The 8,314-nt window shown below is 43.5% G+C and overlaps 1 pseudogene; it reads left to right on the top strand.

Moving 5' to 3' along the window:
- The first annotated feature begins 4,179 nt into the window (after window positions 1-4,179).
- On the top strand, window positions 4,180-4,273 carry LOC123462555 (annotated as a pseudogene).
- Window positions 4,274-8,314: the final 4,041 nt, after the last annotated feature.

Below are 8,314 nucleotides of genomic sequence, written 5' to 3'. Positions count from 1 at the left end.
CCCACGTTCCTCCGGCCCGGTGCCCGCACCACCGTCCCCGCGGAGCGCGCCCGGCCCGGCGGCCGCCCGCCTGCTCCCCGCCGGGGCCGCAGCTCCGAGCCGCGCGGACGGCCGGGAGGACGGGCTCGGGCGCGCGCCCCGGGGCGGGCGGGGCTGCCGAGCCGCCGGGAGCCCTCGCGGGCGGCCCGGGGGACCCAAGTTTCCAAAGACGCCCTTCCCGGCCCCCAGGCGTCACTATAATGCTAAGCAGAGACCACCACGACGCAAAGCCGCTGTCTTCACTCCCTAGGGCACACACGCCCATACGAAGAGAGAAATGACCAGGGGGGAAGGGGTGGAGAGGGTGCACTGGGCAGAGAAAGGTGGGAAAAGACGCTTGCTTGTAAAGTTTGCCCACCCAGGTCCCCAGTGCCCACGTAAAGCCAGATGCAGCGGCAAGAGACCCTTGCATGCCCGGCGCACACACATAAACACGAATGAATAAATATACAGTTTTTAAAAAACAATCAGGGGCTGGAGACATGGTTCAGCAGTTGAAGGCACTTGCTTGCAAAGCCTGATGGCTCCGGTTGAATTCCCCAGAACCCATGTAAAACCAGATGCACAAAAGGGCACATACATCTGGAGTTCCATTTGCAGTGGCAGGAAGCCCTGGCACGCCTATGTTTTTCCCTCTCTCTCTTGCTCTTTCATAAATAAATAAAAATGTGTTTTTAAAAAGCAAACAAGAAGAAAAAGCAAACGGGGACGGGAGAAATGGTTCAGTGCTTTAAATGCTTGTCTGCAAAGCCTAACAACCTTGGTACGATCCCCCAGTACCCACCTAAGGCCAGATGTACAAAATGTCTCATGCATTTGGAGTTCTTTTGCAGCTGAAGTCCCTGGTGTACCCATCCCCCCTCATCTTTCTCTCTCTCTCTCTCTCTCTCCCCCCCCCCCCCAGTTGCAAATAAATAAATAAAAATATTTTATTTTTCAAAGGCAAAGAGAGGCTGGAGAGATGCCTTCGTGGTTAAGGCACTTGCCTGCAAAGCCAAGAGACCAATTGGATTCTCTAGGACACACATATGCCACATGCATAGGGTGGTCCATCAGTCTGGAGTTTGTTTGCAGCAGCTGAAGGCCCTGGAGCTCCCATTCTCTCTCTCTCTCTCTCAAATAAAATAAAATAAAATTTAAAAATCAAACGGGTAAAGGGCATAGACCATCATAAAAGGGCAAAAATGGCCGGGCGCTCAAGAGGCAGAGATAGGAGGATCACCATGAGTTCGAGGCCACCTTGAGACTACATAGTGAATTCCAGGTCAGCCTGGGCGAGAGTGAGACCCTAGCTTGGAAAACAAAAAAAGGCAAAAATGAAAACGCAAATGCCCAAAACTCAAAAAGCAAATCCATGCAATTTACAACAATAATCACATGTACTTTTTTTTCTTCTATGAAATTAGCAGTTTTGGTTGGATGACCACAGAGTGATTGGTGAAGAAACTATAAAACAGACTCAAGGATATTATCTACTTCCTTTTTGCTGACTTTCCTTTTATGTTGTCCAAGAACATTTCCCGAGCATCCTGTGTCTCTTTCACACCTCAGGATAAGCACAACAGCAGTGTATAGATGAGAAAACGAACTCTCCTTTGCTGACACCACAACTGAGGGTCCAAACACCCCATCCCTGTACCCCACAAATGGCTGGAAGCCACTGGACTCCCGGCCATTTCTCTCTACTATTCATTTCAGGGATTTACTCAAATGTTGGAAATGATTTGGAGTAGAGAATGGTGGCTTGAGAGGTGAGGAGGCCATGAGATTTGATGTCAGGGATGCCCTGGGTTTAGTGTTTTACACTGTTGGGGATTCTATTCAGGATAATTTTAGCTGAAACAGCAACCTCGGAAGCACCAAAGACATGCTGTGTGACAGTTCCTGTGACCTGCAGAGTCTGACCTTTTGCAGAGCCCCACCTCTTGAGGACAGGTGGGACCTGTGATCTGCCCCAGACGGAACTGGCAGATGTGATGGATGTCAGTCCTGTGAACAGTCCCTTCAAATGGGTTCCCACCCACTTGCAAGCAGGCTTCTTCTAGACGCTGTCTGTCTCTTCTGGCTTGATGAAATAAGACTCCATGCTGGGGAAGTCCTGTGGTGAGGAAGTGAGGTGGCCTCCAGGAGCAGCCAGTCAGCTAGAAGTCAGAGCTGTCTGGCCCACAAAGCCAAGAAAATAAATTCTAGCACTCTAAGCTACCCAGGAAGTAGCTTCTTCTCTGGTCATCCATCTAGGTGAGAACTCAGACCATATGACATCTCAGCTGTGGGTTTGTGAAAACCTAAGCCAGAAAGCCCAGTTAACCCCTGCCTGGGCTCCTGATTTAGCCCTAAATTGTCCACATGTACATACATGCCCGGCAATTGTTTCTGTGATCACTGTTGTGTTTATATTGCCCTGTTCCAACCTTGTTTTTCCTCTTTACTGGTCCTGCACGGCTCCCTTCCTTGATCACAGGGAAGACTCCTTGAGACAGAAGCTGACAGTGCGATATACCTGTGCAGGACTCGCGCTGCATTCTTGTTTCTAGGATGGTGTGGGAGCAATAGCCTTCCTCCTGTAGGGCCCCGTGGGCTTCCTCTGGACACAACCTGCTGAGGCTGACAGAGACACAGTTCACTGTGCTTATGCAGCCACGGGAGAGATGTTTGGTAAAGAAGAAAAGCAGATACAGTGTGAACTCATATCTCAATCCACGGATGGTCGTAAAGCTTTTGTTGGAGCTTTCTAGGGTCTCCCTTCCCCTAAACCTTTTTGACATCAGCTTGTTGCTTTTGTAGCCTCAACCCTTGGCATTTATTTACCTGCTTGTTAAATACTCCTGCTTCCAGCTAACATCCATCCTGCCTTGTCCACTCTCTCTCTCCCTTTCTCCTTCCCTCCTTATACCTTTCCTCTAAGTCTTTCTTTTCTTCCTTTTCAAAATGTTTTTATTTAGTTGCAGTAGAGAGAAACAGAGAGGAGAGAGAAAGAGAGACCATCAAGACCTCCAGCCACTACAAATGAATATCAGATGCAGGTGCCACATTGTGCATCTGGTTTTATGTGGGTACTTGGGAATCAAACCTGAGTCATTAAGCTTTGCAGGCAAAAGCCTTAACCACTGAGCCATCTCTCCATTTCCAGTCTCCTGTTTTCTTTATCTTAAAGTTCTTTCCTAACTTCTTTAACTTTAGTAATCTCTCAATAATTTTCCCTACTTCTCTACACCTTTCACTTTACTTTATTATTTAGTTAGTTATTATTAATGTATTATGTCTTATATAAGTAATACATGAATATGACATCATACACTAATTTATATTGTATGACATCAAGCTGTCTTCAGACAAACTTGGAGATCCCTTATTTCTCTTTACACACACACACACACACACACACACACACACACACTCTTTCTTTCTCTTCTAAATGACTGCATATTATCAGGAATATATCACAGTGTACCTGCCCATCACTGTTTGTGTTGGTTTAGTGTTTTGGCATAACAAACCAAGACTATGTGGATAACGCTGTGGGCACATATATGAATACTCCCTCAAATTACATCCAGAAGTGGAGCTCTGAGCTGTGTCCCCTTTCATTTTGTCAGCTACTCACGGCCGTTCTCCCAAGTGGCAATAGCCGCCGACCGTGCTGCCTGCAGCTCAGAGAGGGCTCCCTCTCTCCCTCCCAAATTTTCCTTTCGGAACAAACCCCGTGAGGACTTGATATTGCCCAACTTAACTTTTTTTTTTTTTTTGCTTTAGCAGCTTTCAGTATTTCTTTTCTCCACTATTTTCTCATTGTTTTCTTTCTCCTCTTTTTTTCTCTCCCTCTTTACCCTAACTTTTGTTCTTTCTCTTCTGCTTTTTTATCATCCCATTCTGTTTTTGTAATTCCTATTTTTAATTTTTAAAATAAAGTTATAATTGACGCTTATGTCTCTGCCTGTGCCTAGGCACTGCAGTAGTTCTCTGCTCAATAAAAGGAAGGATAGCTGGGCCGAGGTAGGAAGATTTCCAGTGAAGAAAGAAATAGACAAAGCCAGAAATGCTGAGTGAGTTCTTTGGGGTCTTACAGACAGTCATGTGTCTTTGGTGACCACAGAAGAGAATCCCAGCATGACGAGGTTACACAAGAGGACTGAGAAGCATGCTCAATTTAGGCAGCACATATTGGAACAATACAGAGATTAGCATGTCTCTGTGCAAAGATGACATGTAAATTCATGAAGCGTTTCATATTTTAAATATCCTACCTCTACCTCATGAGTGCTGGAATTAAAGGTGTGCACCACCACTGACTTTCATTCAGGTAAAATGATAAAAACACAATTACTGAGGCTGGAGAGATGGCTCAGCAGTTAAGGTGTTTGTCTGCAAAGCCTAATGACCCATACCCACATAAAACCAGATGCACAAGGTGGGGCATGCATCTGGAGTTCTTTTGCAGTTCTTTTAGAGCACCCATTCTCTCTGTTTCTCTTCTTTCTATCTCTCTCTGCTTGCAAAAAAAAAAAAAATTATCATCTTAAAGTGTGCAATTCAATGGTACTTACTTAGTATATTTACAACGTTTTGCAAACAACATCTTTAATCTTTCCAAAACATTTCAAAGAAAAAAAAACTCTAAAGCCTTCTTTATTTCCCAGTTTTCCCATTTTTCCTTCTCTCAGCCTTGGGCAACCAACCGCAAATCCGTTTTTGTTTGTTTGTTTTTAATTTTTTTGTTCATTTTTTATTTATTTGAGAGTGACAGGGAGGGAGAGAGAGAGAGAGAGAGAGAGAGAGAGAGAAAGAGGCAGATATATAGAGAGAATGGGCGCGCCATGGCCTCCAGCCACTACAAATGAACTCCAGACGCATGCGCCCCCTTGTGCATCTGGCTAACATGGGTCCTGGGGAATCAAGCCTTGAACCAGGGTCCATAGGCTTCACCAGCAAGTGTTTAACCACCAAGCCATCTCTCCAGCCCTGTTTGTTTGTTTTTAATGAGAGAGAGAGAAAGATAGGCAGACAGAGAGTGAGTATGGGTGAAGCAGGGCCTCCTGCCATTGCAGACAAACTCCAGATGCATTTGCCACTTTGATCATCTGGCTTTATGTGGGTTCTGGGCCAGTGCCAGGTGAGGAGATTGTCCACCCATATCAGCCTCCTCTCAAAATCAAGAAACCTGAAGGGGAAGACAGCAGAGACCAGCTGAGCACCTCCAGCACAACTCTAGGTATCTTGCACAGCCTCCCATCCCCTAACAGCCAGAGAACTCCTTCACCCCTGGCAGCATGGCATCCAGACAGCCAATCAGAACACCAGATCCACAGCACAACAGAGAGGGATTGAGGTGGGCACTCAGCAATGGTGAGATTGGAAGCCATCCCAAAAGGTAGCAGGGCCTACTTACACAAAGGCAGGCACAGGCTTGCACTGGAAGTGCTAACCTCACCTTAGATATCAGGACAGGTTATGTGTTACATATTCTTGGCTGTTTTTACCATTCTCAAAAAGCTGTATTTTGGTGGTGAGCATTGTTGCCTTTGATGTTCCCTGATTCATATGCGCTTTGTCTTTTTCTGCTGTCATCATAGGGGGCAGGCTCTGACTTGGCCCCAGGCTGACCTGGAAGCTATTTCAGACCAGAAATCTCAACTTCACAGTTGACAGAATTAAGGTTGTGGAGCAACACACATCCTTAGGGACTTTGGCTTCGTTGGATTATCTGTTTATTTTCATTCCCACTACTGCACAAATACTCTGTGCCAGTTTACATTGAATTGTATACTGCTCAGTTAATTTTAGAATTTGCCAGTAGATTGCTCCATCTAGTATACCAGAATACTTGAATAGCAGAAAAATGAACAGCTACGGTCACTTCTGCTGTTTTCTTGGAGTATAAGAGCTACACTTAGCACCTTAAATTCCTACCCTGAAGATATATAAAATCAGATTTACACAGTTAAGAACACAGCAGATAATTAGAAAACCCAAGAATCCAATTAACTCAATACACAAAAACTTCTGCATTATAATACAAGAAACACACAAAAAAATCAAGACAATACAATCCCACCAAAAACTATAAATCCATCAGAAATGACTCCCAGTGAGACTTTTTTAGATGAAATGCCTGACAAAGATTTCAAAAAAAATGATTATATCTATACTCAAAGAAATCACAGGAATCTAAAAAGAAAACCAACTCCTAAAGGAGAACACAGGAAACAAACTCAAGGAAATAATGAAGTCAATACATGTGTAAGGAAATAGAAATAATGAAAAAATACCAATCAGATATATTAGACATGAAAAACAGAACAAGTCAAACAGAGCACTCTGTAGAAAATCTTTCCAGTAGGATGGATCAAGGCAAGGACAGAATATCTACACTAGAAGAGCAGGCGGCAGATCTAATACAGTCCAACAAAGAGGAAGACAAACTAATAGGAGGGCATGAAAGGGAATTTCAGGGCATTCAGAACACTATGAAGCGATCAAACATAAGAATTCAGGGCACACATCTCCCCAGTCCCTAACATGGCTTTTCAAGTTTTATTGATCAAGTATTCAATATAGTAACAGTGAAAAAAATGAAGATGGGGAGGAAATTTTCACTTAACTTGACTTAGAGAATAATTTCTTTGGGGGAGAATGGCATAGAAGGTAAGGTGACCAAACTTGAAAGAGAAGACAGGCTAACTTTGGCCCACATACTCTTAAAGTTGAGAATCTGGAAGAGAAAACTATGAGTAGATCAGGGAGGATGGAATGTTTGAGAAAAACCCAGCAGAATGGCTGGGAATGTGGCTCAGCAGTTAAAGGTACTTGCTTTCAAAGCCACCTGCCCCAGGGATTAATTCCTATACAACCCATATAAGCAGACACACACACACACACACACACACACACACACACACACACACACGTGGTGCAATGGGATGGAGGGATGGCTTAGCAGTTAAGTCATTTGCCTGCAAAGCCAAAGGACCTCGGTTCAATTCCCCAGGACCCTTGTAAGCGAGATGCACAAGGGGGCACATGTGTCTGGAGTTCATTTGCAGTGGCTGTCGGCCCTGGCACGTCCATTCTCTCTCTGCCTCTCAAATAAATAAAAATAAAGAAAAATAAAGAATTCAGGGCATGGTACAAAGAGAAGAATTTTATTCCAAGGCATAGCAGGTATTTTCAACAAAATCATAGAAGAAAACTTCCCCCAAATAGGAAAAGTGATGCTAATGCAGATACAGCAAACCTTTAGAACGCCAAGCAGACAAAATCAGGAAAGAACCTCTCACTGTCATATTATAATTAAACTATAAAACACATGAAGCAAAGACAATATATTGAAAGCAGTTAGAGAGAAAAATCAAGTCACATATAAAGGCAAGCCCATCAAGATAACATCAGATTACTCAACACAAACTGTAAAAGCTACAAGGGCTCGGAATGATGTATTCCAAGTTCTGAAAGATAACAATTGTCAACCAACATTATTTTATCCTTCAAAGCTACCCATCCAAATAGAGAAATAAGGACATTCCACAACAAAAACATACTAAAGGAATATATGACCACTAAAGCAACAATACATAAAAGGCTAGAGTGGATCCTCCATGCAGAAGAGAAGGAAAAGCACACACATAAGGAAACAGAAAAATGTAAACCACACTCAAATAATAGTTAATACAAGAGAGTAAAGAAAAATCAGAAGAAATACAAAACAAGAAAATGGCATGAATGAATGCATACTTTTTAGTAATAACTCTTAATATTAACAGCCCCAGTGCCCCCACCAGAAGACACAGGTTTGCAGACTGGGATGAAGAGCAGGATTCTTCTACTTGTTGCCTCCAAGAAATCCACCTTTCCATAAAAGATGGAGACTAGCTTAGGGTGAAAGGCTGAAAAACAGTGTTTTAAGCAAATAGGCCTTGAAAACAAGCAGGTATCGCTATCCTAATATTTGACAGGGTAGATTTCAAACAGTTAGGAAAAATAAGAAAGAAGGTCACTTTATACTGATTAAAAGAACACTCCAACAGGAGGACCTTACAATCCTAAACATCTATGCAACTAACATGGGGGCTCCCAATTTCATCAAACAAACACTATTAGAACTAAGGTCACAATTAACACCAAATACAATTGTAGTGGGTGACTTCTGCTCCCCACTCTCATCAATACATGTGTCATCCTGGCAAAAAATCAACAGAGAGACATCTGGATTAAATGAGGTCATAGAACAAATGGACCTAACAGATACCTACAGAATACTTCACCCAAATGCTGTAGAATA

This window comes from Jaculus jaculus, chromosome 7, assembly GCF_020740685.1.
Source record: "Jaculus jaculus isolate mJacJac1 chromosome 7, mJacJac1.mat.Y.cur, whole genome shotgun sequence".
NCBI lineage: Eukaryota > Metazoa > Chordata > Mammalia > Rodentia > Dipodidae > Jaculus > Jaculus jaculus.
This window is presented reverse-complemented; position numbering and strand designations above follow the sequence as displayed.